At 39.4% G+C, this 15521-nt stretch overlaps 1 protein-coding gene across 3 annotated transcripts in view; it reads right to left on the bottom strand.

Moving 5' to 3' along the window:
- The window catches only part of SCMH1 (sex comb on midleg homolog 1 (Drosophila)), a 296989-nt gene that overhangs the window by 96832 nt on the left and 184636 nt on the right, over positions 1-15521 (bottom strand). The gene's annotated exons all lie outside the window — the stretch shown is intronic.

The following is a 15521-nucleotide window of genomic DNA, read 5'->3' on the forward strand; positions in this document are numbered from 1 at the left end:
GCAGGCTTCTAGGATATACCCTTTGGTTGGTTGAGGATTCATGGAGGGGATTGTAGCCATGGCAATGAAATAATATATGAAAGAATGAATATAAAACTAATGTTCTCCCATGTAAACTATCACATAATTCACAATAAAACATTAAAAAAAAAAAGGAAGCCCCCCCCCCTCCTCCCAATGAAGTCAATTGGCACAACAGCAGCAGCAATGAGATCAAATGTTACAATGATTGAGGATGGTGCAGAACTGGACAGTGTTTCGTTCCATTGTGTATAGCATCACTCTAAGTTGGGCCAACTAGATAGCATTTAACAACAACAATAATTATACCAATTAGGAGTACTGGTGGTACTGTAGGATAAGCACTGGTCTGCTAACCACAAGGTTGGCAGTTCAAACCCACCAGTCATTATACAAGAGGAAGATGAGGCTTTCTGCTCCTGTAAAGATTTATAGCCTCATAAACCCTATACAGGTTCACTATATGTGGAACCAACTCAATGGCCCCTAACAACAATGATAACAGTTTAGAGTTATCAGAAGTGTAAAATGAAACAATATTTTAAAAGAACATAAAAGAATATTAGTATATTTTTCCTGTTTGCTGTAAGAAGCAATCTCATCTCATTTTGAATTTCATAACATTTGCACACTGATGACAGAAAGTGGGAGAGAAGGAGGAGACAGTAAAATTAGAAAGAGAAATAGGCTCACATACAGAGAACATCTTGTTTTGTGAAAGTGAATTGAGGAACCACATTTTTCCATAGTATGTCACTTACCCCTTAGCAGGGTACTGGGATGGTCCAATCTCTGCTATTAGTGAAAGTTACACTGCAGAACCTACTGAGGTTATAAGACAGGGGAGAGAGGGCTGTTGAAGGAAACAACCTGGAATGATGACTGATAGACTGGGTCTGGAAGTGACACCTGGTAGAAGGTCTCTCTCTACCTTCTGAGTCTGATACTTCTGGCCATCTTGTGTGAAAAATCTAAGCAGTCTCCAGAGAGCTACAGAAGAGGAGGGGGAAATGGCAAACTCCTCTAGAAGCATTAACCACATAGTGAGTCATATTTCTTATCAGAGTAGTGTGTAGTCAGGAAGGAATGCATGTACACAATTCCTGGACACTAGGACTCAACTCTTCTGGCTTTGGAGAACAGTCTAATTGCTTTAGGAGATTTACCAGTCAGAATAGCAGAGAATTCTCTAGGCAAGAAAGTAAGAAAGTCAACCTAGTAGCTGTGCAAAACCTGGAATGTCAACATGTAACATATATTGGGTTCAAGGAAACAAAAATGACTCCACTATAAGGCACTCTCTTCTTCCAGTTTCCACAGTTACCATCTCACAGGGCTTGCAGAAACGGCAATGGATTTTCCATACCAACTCCAGGGCACTTGTTTCTTGGAACATAGAGAGGAGTGGCATGTTTCTGAGTTAAGAAGTATGTTTCCTACCAGCCTACACCACTGACCTTCATCTCAGTACCACTATCCTAATCCACGCAACCCTCATCGCTTTCTTCCTCTACAGTTCCTATTGTACAAACCATTCTCCATACAACAGATTTACTAATAGCTGCACTGGCCTACAAGGGAGTCTCAAAAATTTTGTGGAAAAATGAAATTAAATGATAAATGGAATTTTCCATTATCCATCCACAAGCTTTTTGAAGTCTCTCAAATTAGCTGTCCCATCGGCCTCTTTGGAACTGTTTTTCTCTGGCTAACATCTTTTTTTTTTTTTTTTTAAGTTTTTATTGTGAATTGAGTAATAGTTTATATGGGAGAACATCAGCTTTTCATTCATCCTATCATATTTAGTTCCATTGCAATGATTACAAGCCCCTCCATGCACATCATTCAGCAGCATATGCTTTCATTCCGGTTTTTTTTTTTTTTTTTTTTTTTTAATGTACACCAAAGCACTCAGGAATATATAACCAATCAAACAACCAAAGGGCATACTCTGAAAGCCTTGACCCCCGGTCACCAGCACACAGCCCCTCTCCCCCTCTTTAATTTTAGAGTCCCCAGCTGCCTAACTTCTTTTTATCATTCAGGTCTCCATTCAAATATCTTTTCAGATAAATGTTCCTGAAAAGAAATTGTGTCTTCCACAAGGGTGCACAGGAAACTTTGTGGGGACAGTGTATATGCTCCTTATCTTGATTGCAGAAATGATTTCATGCATGTATATATACAGCATACAACTTTTCAAATGGTGTACTTTAAATATGTGCAATTTTTATTTTATTTTATTCCAGTTATATCTCAATAGGTAGCCCTGTTAGTGTAATGGGCTACAGACAGATGTTAACTGCAGGGTTGGAGGCTCAAATCCACCAGGTGCTCTGCAGGCATAAAATGAGTTTTCCATAGAGATTCACAGCCTCTGGAAACCATACACAGGGTTGCTATGAGTCAGAATCAACTTGACAACACACAAGATACTTACTTCAATAAAGAGTTCCTGAGTGGTGCAACCAGTTAAGTAATCTACTATTAGCCAAAGGTTGGTGGTCTCAACCCACCCAGAGGCACTACAGAAGCAAGACCTGGTATTGTGCTTCAGAAATGTCACAGCCTTAGAAACCCTGAGGAACCCACGTTTACTCTGACATACACGGGGTTGTCATGAATCAGAATCAACTCAACTAGCAACAAGACCTCAATCAATCTGTCAGACAAAAAAGCTCCAGCACCAACACCTTCACTAGTCACTAGATTATCATTCTCAATTGCTTTATTTCCTCATGAGAAATGATCTATCTATAGAAATTATCTAAAATTATATTGTGCTCACCTCTCACGTATCAACATGGTTAGATTTCAAAGACCAGATTATTATTTGAAAATGGAGGACGAGCCCATAAATTCACAAAATGGAAAATGCCTACACATCATTACATAAATGACAAATTACATTACTACATAACTACTAATATACTGAGACTTATGGCCCAGGCATGTTGACACATAATTCTAACCATCAGTCAGTATTACTCTTGCCTCACATTTCGACATTCATTACTGCCAGATGTACATTGTCAATGTGTAAAATATTTGGATAAAGAAATAGTTATAAGTGAAAATCGTCTATCACTTTGTTGTATTGTGATGGCTTGTGTGTTGCTGTGATGCTGAAGCTATGGCACCGGGTTAATGCACCAGACTGCAAAGCCATTTGAACTGCAAGGTCAGCGGTTCAAGCTCACCAGCTGCTCTTTGGAAACCCTATACAGGGTCGCTATGGGTTGGAATCGACTCAATGGCACTTAACAACAACAGGGTCACCCATATTGGACAAGTTTCAGCTGAGCTTCCAGACTAAGACAAGAAAGAAAGAGAGGAAGACCACTTCTGAAAGTGGTAGCCCTTATGAATAAGAGTAAAACACTGTCATATAGCAAAAGAACATTGTCAGATACAGTGCCGGAAAATGAGCAGCTCAGGTCGGAAGGCACTCAAAATATGAGTGGGGAAGACTGCCTCCTCAAAGTATAGAATTGACCATGATGACGAAAATGGAGTAAAGCGTTTGGTACCTTCGTTTGCTGATGGGACACAACTCAAAATGAGGAGAGACAGTTGTAAAAACCCATTAATAATTAGAAAATGAAATGTAAGAAGTAAGCATCTAGGAAAACTGATGCTGTAAAAAATGAAATGGAACTGATAAACATCAATATTTTAGGCATTAGTAAGCTGAAATGGACAGGCATTTGAATCTGACAATCATATAGTATGGTTTAATACGCCAAGAATGACAAATAAAAGAGGAATGGCATCGCATTTATCATTATAAAGAACATTTCAAGATCTATCTTGAAGTATAATGCTGTCTGTGATAGGGTAATATCCATATGCCTACAAGGAAGACCAGTTAACACCACTGTTATTCAAATTTGCACACAAACCACTAAAGCCAATGATGATGAAATTAAAAGATTCTACTAACTTTTTCAGTCTGAAATTTATGAAATGTTCAATCAGGAAACATTGACAATTACTAGAGATTGGAATGCAAAGATTGAAAACAAAGAGGAAGGATCAGTGGTTGGAAAATATAGCTTTGGTGATAGAAACAATGCTGGAGATCACATGATACAATTTTGCAAAACCAGTAACATATATTACAAATATCTTTAAACAATATCAAAGATCACCATACACATGGACTTAACCAGATGGAATACACAGAAATTAAAGTGACTACATCTGCGGGAAGAGACAGTAGAAAAGCTATATATCATTAGCAAAAACAAGGCCAGGGGCAGATTATGGAACAAACCATCGCTGCTCATATACATGGTCAGACCGAAACTGAAGAAAATTGAAACAAGTTCATAAGAGCCAATATATGACCTTGAATGTATCTCACCTGAATTTAGAGATCATCTCAAGCGTAGATTAGATGTATTAGACACAATGACCTATACCAAAAGAATTGTCAGATGACATCAAGAACATCACATAGGAAGAAAGCAAAAGGTCATTAAGAAGACAAGAAAGAAGGAAAAGATGAAAATGAATATCAGAAGACACTCTGAAACTTGCTCTCCAGTACACAGATGCTAAAGCAAACGGAAGATATGAAGACTTAAAAGAGCTGAACAGAAAATGTCAAAGGGCAGTTCAAGAAGACAAAGTCCAGTATTATAATGAAATGTGCACAGACTTGGAGTTAGAAACCCAAAAGGGAAGAACATGTTCAGCATTCTCATGCTGAAAGAACTGAAGACAAAATTTAAGCCTTGACTTACAATACTGAAGGCTTCTATTGGCAAAATACTGAATGACGCAGAAAGCATCAAAAGAAGATGGAGATGAGAATCACCATACCAAAAAGAAATGGACACTGTCCAACCATTTAAAGAGGCAGCATATAATTAAGAGTCAATGGTACTGAAGGAAGAAGTTGAAGGTGCACAGAAGGCACTGGCAAAGAACAAGGCTCCAGGAACTGATTTTAATATAAATTAAAATCTTTTAACAAACTGATGCAACGCTGGAGGCACTCACTTATCTATGCTAAGAAATTTGGAAGACAGGTACCTGGCCAACTGATTGGAAGATATCATATTTCTGCTTATTCCAAAGTAAGATGACCCAAAGGAATGCAAAAATCAATGGACAGTACCATTAATATCACATGCAAGTAAAATTTTGCTAAAGAAAATAAAAAAATGGCTTGAACAGGGCATTGGCAGGGAACTGCTAGAAGTTCAAGTCAGATGAGGATGAGGATGTGGAACAAAGGATATCATTGCTGATGTCAGATGGATCTTGGCTGAAACAGAGAATACCAGAAAGATGTTTACTTGTGCTTTACTGACCAAGCAAACTTTTTTTTTTAAGTTTTTATTGTGAATTATATGGGTTTACATGGGAAAACAACAGTTTTACATTCACCCTATCGTATTTTGTTTCATTGCAATGATTACAATCCCCTCCATGCATCATCAAACAACCAAAGGATACACCCTGCAGGCCTGTCTCCCGGGCCATCAGCACACAGCTCCTCTCCCTCCCTGAGTCCATTGTCCCCAGCCACTCCATCTGTCCAAGTCATCATCTCTGTCTCCAATCCTGGTATCACTGCCTCTCTGGGTAGGGTACCGCTCTCTGCTTGATGGTATCACTTGATGGTCCCAGGGACCTCCGCTCCTGGGCTGCAAAATCAATCACTCTCCTCCTTTTGTCAAAAATAACTTCTTCTACATTCCGACCCTCACAGTTAGTCCTGATGGCAATTATTCACTATTGTACCACAAGAGTCTTATCCCTATCTCGTTTTGCTAGCCCCATCCCAACAGATTGGAAATCATTCAGTAGAGAGTCTACCTACCCCTGCCCCGTTTGGAACTAGGCGCCTTCTTGAAAGCTTGTAAGCCAGTCACTTCTTGCCTTTATTGTTGTTGTGATGTGCTGGGGAGTTGGTTCCGACTCACAGCGACCTTGTAAAGGGTTTCCGAGGCTGTAAATCTTTACGGGAGCAGAAAGTCTCATCTTTCTGCCACAGAACAGCTTGTAGTTTTGAACTGCTGACCCTGAGGTTAGCAGCCTGATTCATAACCACTACGCTACCAAAGCTCCTTTCTTGCTCCCCCATTTTGAGTAGCCAATGTCTAAGTTGCCCATCCCTGTCAACCCTGTGTACCAAGGGGTGGGAGTGATTCTTGCTATAAAGATTTGTTCCCTTTTTTGAGCTACTACATCTATAAGTATAGGTAAAGTTCATCAAATTGTAGCAGGTTACTCTTTTTCTCCCTCCACGCATCTTTCTTGTTCGAGTCGCGTTCTGATCATCTAGCCATCAAAGTCAGGTCAAGTGGGTACTATCTGCAAGTATGGGCATTCTTGTGCATCTCCCCTCACTTCAGATCAGCTGGATGCTTTACTCTCTGCTCTAGTCCTCTGTGGCCATGTCACTGCCTCTGGGCCCAGGGATCCCCGGGTCTTGCCGTACTGCTGGCCATCCAGGTCTCTACCTGGGTTCACAGGGATCTACTGAATGTGGTTGGACTTAGCATGCAACTTCATTACTGTTTTTTCCCCCTCCTCCCCTTATCAGTGATCATTGTGGTCACCAGCCAGAACACCTGCTTGCTTGTGTATTCCCCAGGAGTCTTAATCTTGGAAGGGAGTTTGCTCTGAGGTAACCCAACCACTTGCCTTGATGGCTCCTGGGTGAACAGCTTACTTGTTCTTGTAGTAATTAATCAGACTGCCGTTATTGTTTCTGATTTTTCCTGCTAGTCTTTCTTTCACGAAATATCTTCTGTTCTTCTAGCCGTTCCAGGCTGGTCTACTTGTCCTTTCCAGTGGAAATTTCCCACCTCAGATGATTCTGGATGGGGTTCTGGATTCCATCTATGGTCTTATGCAATATAAAAGCTCCACAGGAAGCCTCTTTCACTGGGCAACTTCTAGCCTTCTATAAGGTATTCCAATCAGTTATAGGCTGACGACAGACTTACAAGCTTTCTATTGTGATATTTCTGGGTACTCCAATCTCCCCCTAATGTGTCTACTTTACAATGGTAGGCAAGGGAAACCATGATTCAAAAGATAGCCAAGCATCCCCTCTCTTACTCATTCAAACCATGCCTCAATCCCTGTATCCCGGAGCCCTATTGTTCCAAGGTTGTGCATACATATAGTTCTGTCCCACTTAGCCCATGCAAACCTGCCTGTTTTCATCCACCTTGTTCTTTCATTCCTCTCCCCCTTCTTGTGTAATGTCCTTCCCCAACCCCCAGCAACCAAGCTATCCTGTCTATTCCCTACCCTGTGCTCTATTTTCCCCTCACTCCCTCCCCTCCGCACATCCCACACATACCAGTGATATATATATATATATTTCCGCCCCTTTTAGTGTGGGTTCTTTTTCTTAGTGTTTTACAATAATGGTTCTATGCAGTGTTTCTCCTTTTGTGACTAATTTCACCCAACATAATGTCCTCAAGGTTCAACCATGTTATGTGGTGGCTTGCAGCTTCCTTGTTGTTCTTCAAGGTAGCATAGTATTACATTGTGTGTATGTGCCAGTTTGTTTATCCATTCTTCCACTGATGGGCACTTCGGCTGTCTCCATCTTTTTGCTATTGTAAATAGTGCTGCTATGAACATCGGTGTGCATATATCTTCTCTTGTTATGGCTCGTATTTCTAGTGGAGAAATACCAAATCGGTGTGCATATATCTTCTCTTGTTATGGCTCATATTTCTAGTGGGGAAATACCAAGTAGAGGAATTGCTGGATCATAAGGTATTTCTATTTCCAACCTTCTGAGGAAATGCCATATTGCTTTCCAGAGAGATTGACCATTTTGCAATCCCACCAACAATGTAGGAGTGTCTGAATCTCTCTGCATCCTCACCAGCATTTACTGTCCTCTACTTTTTTGATCTTTGCTGTTATTGCTGGTGTGAGATGGTATCTCATTGTTGTTTTGATTTGCATCTCTCTAATAATGACTAGTGGAGGAGTTCTGTTAGCATAGTGGTTACAAATCAGGTCTGCAAACCGCCAAGGTCAGCAGTTCAAAACTACCAGCTTCCCCGTGGGAGAAAGATGGGGCTTTCTGCTCCTGTAAAGATTTACAGCCTCGCTATGGGTTGGAACCGACTCGACGGCACTTCACAACAACAGTGGCTAGTGATCATGAACATTTCTTCATATGTTTGGTGGCTGCCCAGATATTCTCCTTGTTGAAGTGCTTGTTCATGTCCTGTGTGCATTTTTTAATTTTTTTTTTTTTTGTCTTTTTCTTGTAGAGGTATTGTTGTTGTTGTTGTTATGTGCCATGGAGTTGGTTCCGATTCATAGTGACCCTGTACAGGGTTTCCGAGGCTATACATCTTTATGGGAGCAAAACACCTGGTAGTTTCGAACTTCTGACCTTAAGGTTCACAACCCAATTCGTAACCACTCTGCTACCAGAAGTCCTTAGAGATGTTGTAGTTCCCTATATATTTAAGAAATGAATCCCTTGTCTGATGTGTTGTTGCATAAGATTTTTTCCCACTCTGTGGGGTTCCTTTTTACTCTTTTGGTGAAGTCTTTGGATGTACATAAATTTAAAACTTTTAGTATGTCCAAATCATCTATTTTGTCACTTTGTTTGTGTAATTTTCAAAATGTTTGGCAGTCTGTGCATGCCCTGAACTGGAGCCCTCACATTTGTCCCAATTTTTTCATTGATGACCTTCATAACTTTGGGATTCACATTTAGGCCTTTAATCCATGCTGCGTTGGTTTTTGTATAGGGTGTGAGGTAAAGGTCTTGTTTCAATCTTTTGCATACTGCTTCCCAGTTCTGCCAGCACCATCTGTTAAAGAGACTGTCTCTTCCCCATGCAATATACCTAGGCACTTTGTCGAAAATCAGTTGGCTGCATGTGATGAGTTAATTTCTGGATTCTCAATTCTGTTCCATTGATCAATATATCTTTGATTATACCAGTACCAGGCTGTTTTGACCATTTTAACCATGTAGTAAATTTTGAAATTTACTTTATTAGTTGAGAGGCCTCCAACCGTGTTCTTCTTACGTAGTGCTTTGCTTATCCTGGGTCTCTTTCCTTTTTATATAAAGTTTGTAACTGTCTTTTCCATCTCTTTGAAGAATGCTGTTGGAATCTGGATTGGGATTGCATTATATGTATAAATTGCTTTGGGCAGTAGTGACATTTTCATGATGTTGAGTCTTCCTATGCAGGAACATAGTATGTTCTTCCACTTTTGTAAATCTCTTTTGGTTTCTTGTAGTAGTGTTTTGTAATTTTCTTTGTACATGTCCTTTGTTTCTCTGGTTACATTTATTCCTAACTATTTCATCCTTTAGGCAGCTATTGTAAATGGTATTGCTTTCCTAATGTCCTTTTCAGCACTGTCATTGTTATAATAGAGAAATCCAATTGATTTCCCTATGTTGATCTTATACCCTGCCACTTTGCTGAATCTTCCAATGAGGTTTAGTAGTTTTACTGAGTCTTTAGGGTTTTATATGTATAGGATCATATTGTTTGCAAATAGAGTTTTATTTCCTCTTTGCCAATTTGTTGTTGTTGTTGTTAAGTGCCGTGGAGTCGGTTCCGACCCATAGCGATCCTGTACAGGGTTTCCAAGAGTGTAAATCTTTACGGGAGTAGAAAGCCTCATCTTTCTCCCGCAGAGTGGCTGGTAGTTTCGAACCGCTGACCTTAAGGGTCGCAGCCCGATTCATAGCCACTACGCTACCAGACAATACCTTTAATTTCCCTATCTTTTCATATAGCTCTGGCTAAGACTTCCAAAACTATATTGAATAGAAGTAGTGATAAAGGGCATCCTTGTCTGGTTCCCATTAGCAGAGGGAAGGCTTTCAGTTTCGCTACATTGAGAGTGATGTAGGCTATTTGTTTTGTATATATGCTCTTTATTATGTTGAGGAATTTCCCTTCAATTCCTACTTGGTTGAGTGTTTTTATCAGGAATGGATGTTGGATTTTGTCAAATGCCTTTTCTACATCAATCGATATGATCATGTGGTTCTTTTCCTTTTTCTAATTTATATAGTGGGTTACATTGATTGTTTTTCTAATGTTGAACCATCCTTGCATCCCTTTTATGAAACCCACTTGGTCATGATGTATTATTATTTGGCTAAGATTTTGTTGAGAACTTTTTCATCTATGTTCATGAGAGATATTGGTCTGTGGTTTTCTTTAGTGATGTCCTTCCCTGGTTTTGGTATGAGGGTTATGTTTGCTTTATAAAAAGTATTAGGAAGTTTTCCGTCCTCTTCTATATTTAGAATAATATGAGTAGAATTGGTGACAGCTCTTCCCTGAATATTTGGTAGAACTTACCAGTGAAGCCATCTGTGCCTGGACTTCTTTTGGTTGGGAGTTTTTTGATAACTTGGTCAATTTCTTCTTTTGTTATGCATCTGTTCAAGTATTGTACTTCACTCTGTGTAACTTTAGGTAGGTCATGTTTTTCTAAAAATGTATCCATCGCTTCTAAGTTTTTGAATTTGTGGGAGTACAACTTTTCATAGTATTCTGTTATTATCCTTTTGATTTACTTTGGTTCCCTTGTGACATTGCCCATTTGGTATCTAATGAGAGTTATTTGTGTCTTCTCGCTCTTTTCTTCTGTTAGGTTTGCCAATGGTTTGTCAATTTTATTAGTCCTTTCAACGAACCAGCTTCTTGTCCTGTTGATTCTTTCAATAGCTTTTCTGTTTTCCATCTCATTTATATTTCTGCTCTTATATTATTTCTTTTTGTTTGGTGACTGTAGGTTCCCTCTGTTGGTCTGTTTATAATTGTTGTAGATGCTGTGTTAATGTGTTAATTTTGGTTCTTTCTTCTTTTTGGATGTGCACATTTATTGCAATAAATTGTCCTCTCAGCACCGCTTTTGCCATGTCCCAAAGAATTTGGTAAGTTGTGTTTTCATTCTCATTTGTTTCAAAGAGCTTTGTGAATTCACTTTTAATTTCTACTTTTACCCAGTAGCTTTTCAGCAGGGTGTTATTCAGTTTCCATATAATCAACTTTATTTCCTTGGTTTTCTTGTTGTTAATTTCTAGTTTTATATCATTGTGGTCTGAAAGGATGCTTTGTAGTATTTTGATGTTTGTAAAGTTATGGAGGCTTGCTTTGTGACCTAACACATGGTCAACTCTGGAGACTGTTCATGTGCACTGGAGAAGAATGTATACGTGCCGTTGTTGGGTTGAATGCTCTGTACACATCTATGAGGTCAAGTTGGTTGATTGTATTGTTTAGTTCCTCTGTAACTTTGTCGAGTTTCTTTCTGGTTGTTCTGTCCCTTTTCGAAAGTGGCGTATTAAAATCCCCCACCATAATTGTAGATTTATCTATTTCTTCAATTCTAGTAAGGTTTGCTTCATATATATTGGTGCTCTTTCACTGGGAGTGTAGATATTTATTATGGTCATGTTGTCTTGCTCAATTGAATCTTTGATCATGAGATAGTGTCCTTCTTTATCTCTTATGCTGGTTTTTGTCTTAAAGTTTACTTTGCCAGAGATTAGTATTGCCACTCGTTTTTTACCTTGGTATATTTTTTTCTATCCTTTAACTTTTAGTCTCTTTTTGTCTTTGTGTGTCTCTTCCAGGCAGCATATTGAAAGGTCTTGTTTTCTTATCCATTCTACTACTCTCTTGTCTCTTCACTGGTGTACTTAATCCATTGACATTCAATGTAATTATTGATAGGTATGAATTAATTGCTACCATTGTGTTAATTTTTTGATAATGCTGTTCGTTCCTTTGTCCTGCATGCCTTCTTGTGCTGAATATGTATTTTTTTTGTGCTATTTCTTGTCAGTTTCTTCTTAGTTTTCTTGCTTGCTTGTTCTGCTTTGAAGTTCATTTTCATGGTAAATGGTGAAATAGTAACTTTCTTTGGGGTTACCTTATATCCTATTAACTTTTCCCTCCATTTAATACAATCTATTGTATTCTTTAATCTACCTGACATCCTCACCATCCTACATTTATCCCTTCTTTGACATTGTTATTATTTTGATCTTAAGTTGACCACTCTGCTCTTTTGAATTAGTTATTATAATTTTGTTCTGTTCTGGACTCTGTTATCTGTCATCTGAGTTTCAGGTGGTATTGCCACACCTGTCAATCTCTGGTTGCTGTCTGTTCTTGTTGGTTTTCAGTCCAAAGAACTCTCTTTAAGATGTTTTCAAGTGCTGGATTGGCTTTGAAAAAATCTCGTAGCTTCTGTTTATCCTGGAATCTTTTGATTGCACCATCATAGTTGATTGACAGTTTTGCTGAATAGACGATTCTTGGTTGGCAGTTTTTTCTTTATGGATTTTGTATATGTCTCCCCATTGCCTTCTTGCCTGCATGGTTTCTGCTGAGAACTCAGAGCTTGCCTTTGTAAGTAGTACGTCTTTTCCCTAGCCGCTTTTAGGATTCTCTCCCTGTCTTTGATTTTGAAGAGCTTGATTATTTTATATCTTGGTGATTTTCTTTTGTGGTCTATCATTCCTGGGGTATGTTTGGCTTCTTGAATGTTTATCTTCTCATCTTTCAAGATGTTAGAGAAATTTCTTCCAGCAGCTCTTCAACTATCTCCTCTGTGAATTTCTCTGATTCTTCCTGTTCTGGAATGCCAATAATTCTTAAGTTGTTCCTCTTCATGTTATCCAGCATGAATCTTAGATTCTCTTAAGATTTCTTTATCCTTTTTTCAGCTTGCTCTTCTATCTTAGCAGTATTGATGAGATTTGTCTTCCAGCTCACTGGTTCTGGCTTCCATTTCTTCAATTCTGCTCCTTTCCCCTTTCAGTGTACTGTCCATTTCTGATATTTTATTATTAATCATGTGGACCTCTTTTCTCTTTTTGCAGGTTTTGAACTGTTTCCAATGCTGTATCAATCTTGTTTGATTGCTCTTGTAGTAATTTCCTGACTTCATCCTTGTTTTCCTCCACCCCTTTTCGGAACATCTGAATTTTTTTCCATATCATTCTTCTGAATTCCTTCTCAGGCAAATCCAAAATCTGCTCTTCCTCTTCTGGGAAGTCTTTGTCTGTCTCCAGCTGATTTGTCTCAGTTACTCTTTTCTGCTTTTGGACACGTTTTGAAATTTTTTGTTGTGTTTTCTTGATCATTTCCAGTAGTTATTTAGGTTTTTAATGCATAAATGGATGTTTGTTGTTGTGTTATTAAGCTTACTGAATGTCTCCTGGTGGATATGATCAGGAGACAGGCTTCCATTTTTGCATGTAACGCTTAGAAGCTGTTATTGATTCTTGTCTCAATGGTGGAATATTATGGGGTATGCTTGTAGCTTGGCTATATGGCCATGATTGCTGTCTCTTCCTGGGTCACGTAGGGAGAAAATGCTCCCACCTCCAGGAAAAATGTGTGATCAAAAGGACCAAGCAGAAGCAATATAAAAGCAGAGACAAAAACCATCACTTTGAAACAAAAATAAAACTGTGGCCAACTATCCCGTCACCTTGCTACACAGGGCAGTATGTGTGCATTACAGAAGCGTCCAGCAGTGGGTGGGGGTGTCCGCTCACTCAGGACCCTCCTCTAGTCCCCACTGTAGAGGTGTCAGATATTGAGAAGTTAATGGGAGAAATATTGTCTACTGTTTTTGTCTCTGAAGGTCAGTTAGGTATCTGTGTGTGTACAGCGTAATTCTCGAAATAGTTGCGTCCTTTTATGTTGGAGTTTTACAAATTGTTTATATGGTTTGTCTGTCAGGCCAAACCTGCTTTTTTCTTGCTGGATAGCCTGGAATAAATGGTCCCACACAAGTTAACTTTAGGGCTGGGACACAGAGGCATAAGTCATAAGCAGTAGCCAAATAATTTGCACTTGGAACCAATGGGGCTCTTTCTCTCTGTGCCATGGGAAAACTGTGGGCTCAATGCTAGACTTTTTAGGGGGTGCACACTCACCCACCTGAAGGCGTCTGGGCTGGTCAAAGAAGGCGTGACAGGGAAGAGGAGGAAAAAAATTGTGTAGAATCTCCCCACACCTCCTTTTACAAATGTCACTGCACCACTTTTAGCACTGGTTCACTATGACAGTCTGGCTGTAACTTTGCCCTCTGAACTCCGCCTGGGCAGGGTGGCTGCAGAGGGAGTCCCGTGTCATGACCGATTCCTAAATCGCAATATTTTCCTTTATGCCATGATTTTTCCACCGGCGGATGAGGGAAACTGATACCCTGCACCTTATGCTAGATCCAGAGCTCTGGTACTGTTCCATTAAAGCAGCTTCTCTGGGTTTTCAGCCTCTCCCCCATGGACCCTGTCCACCTGACTCTGCTCTGCTGCCGCCAAAACTGGAAGTCCCTGCAAATACTTCCGATTGTGTGGATCATGACAAGCTACGTACAATGTTGCAGAAAATGAGCATTCTGGAACACTTAATTGTACTCATGAGGAACATACATAGACCAAGACGCAGTTGTTCAAACAGAACAAGGGAATGCTAAATGGTTTAAAATGAGGAAAGGTGTATACCAGGGTTGTATTCTTTCACCATAATTATTCAATCTATACTCTGAGTAAATAATCTGTGAATCTGGATTATACGAAGAAGAATGTGGCATCAGGATTGGAGAAAGACTCATTAACAACGTACGATATGAAGATGATACAACCTTGCTTGCTGAAAAGTAAGAGGGCTTAAAAGACTTACTGATGAAGATCAAAGACCACAGCCTGTAGGATGGGTTGCACCTCAATGTAAAGAAAACAAAAGTCCCTACCAATGGACCAATAAGTACCATCATGATACACGGAGAAAAGATTGAAGTTGTCAAAGACTTCATATTGTTTGAATCCATTATCATCATTCATGGAAGCAGCAGTCAAGAAAAAAAACAACATATTGCATTAGGCAAATCTATTACACAAGATCTCTTTAAAATATTCAAGAGTAACAATGTCAGTCTGAGGACAAAGTTGCTCTGACCCAGCCATGATATTGTCAATGGCTTCATATGCATGTGATATTGGACAGTGAATAAGGAAGACCAAAGAAGAATTGATGCATTTGAGTTACGGTGTTGGAAAAGAAGATTAAAGGTACCATTAAAGGTACCAGAAGAACAAACAAATCTGTGTTGGAAGAAGTACAACCAGAAATACTCCTTAGAAGTCAGGATGTTGAGATTTCATTTCTCATTCTTCAGACGTAGTATCAGGAGGGACCACTCTATGTAAAAGGATATCAAGCTAGGCAAAGTGGGGGGTCAGTGAAAAGGATGAAGCACCCCAATGTGATAGATTGGTAGCAGCCTTGGGCTCAAGCTTAACTAGCATTATAAGGATGGTGTGCGATTGGGCAGGGTTTAGTTGTGTTGTTCATAAGGTCATTATGGGTCAGAACCGATTCAATGGCACCTAACAACATGATGATCATTAGAACCATCATGTTCAACTATTCTGTGGGAGTATTCTAGTACTTTACATATCTCTCCTATTGTTCATAATTATTCTTATAATGATG

This window comes from Chrysochloris asiatica, unplaced genomic scaffold (assembly GCF_000296735.1).
Source record: "Chrysochloris asiatica unplaced genomic scaffold, ChrAsi1.0 scaffold00106, whole genome shotgun sequence".
Classification (NCBI taxonomy): domain Eukaryota; kingdom Metazoa; phylum Chordata; class Mammalia; order Afrosoricida; family Chrysochloridae; genus Chrysochloris; species Chrysochloris asiatica.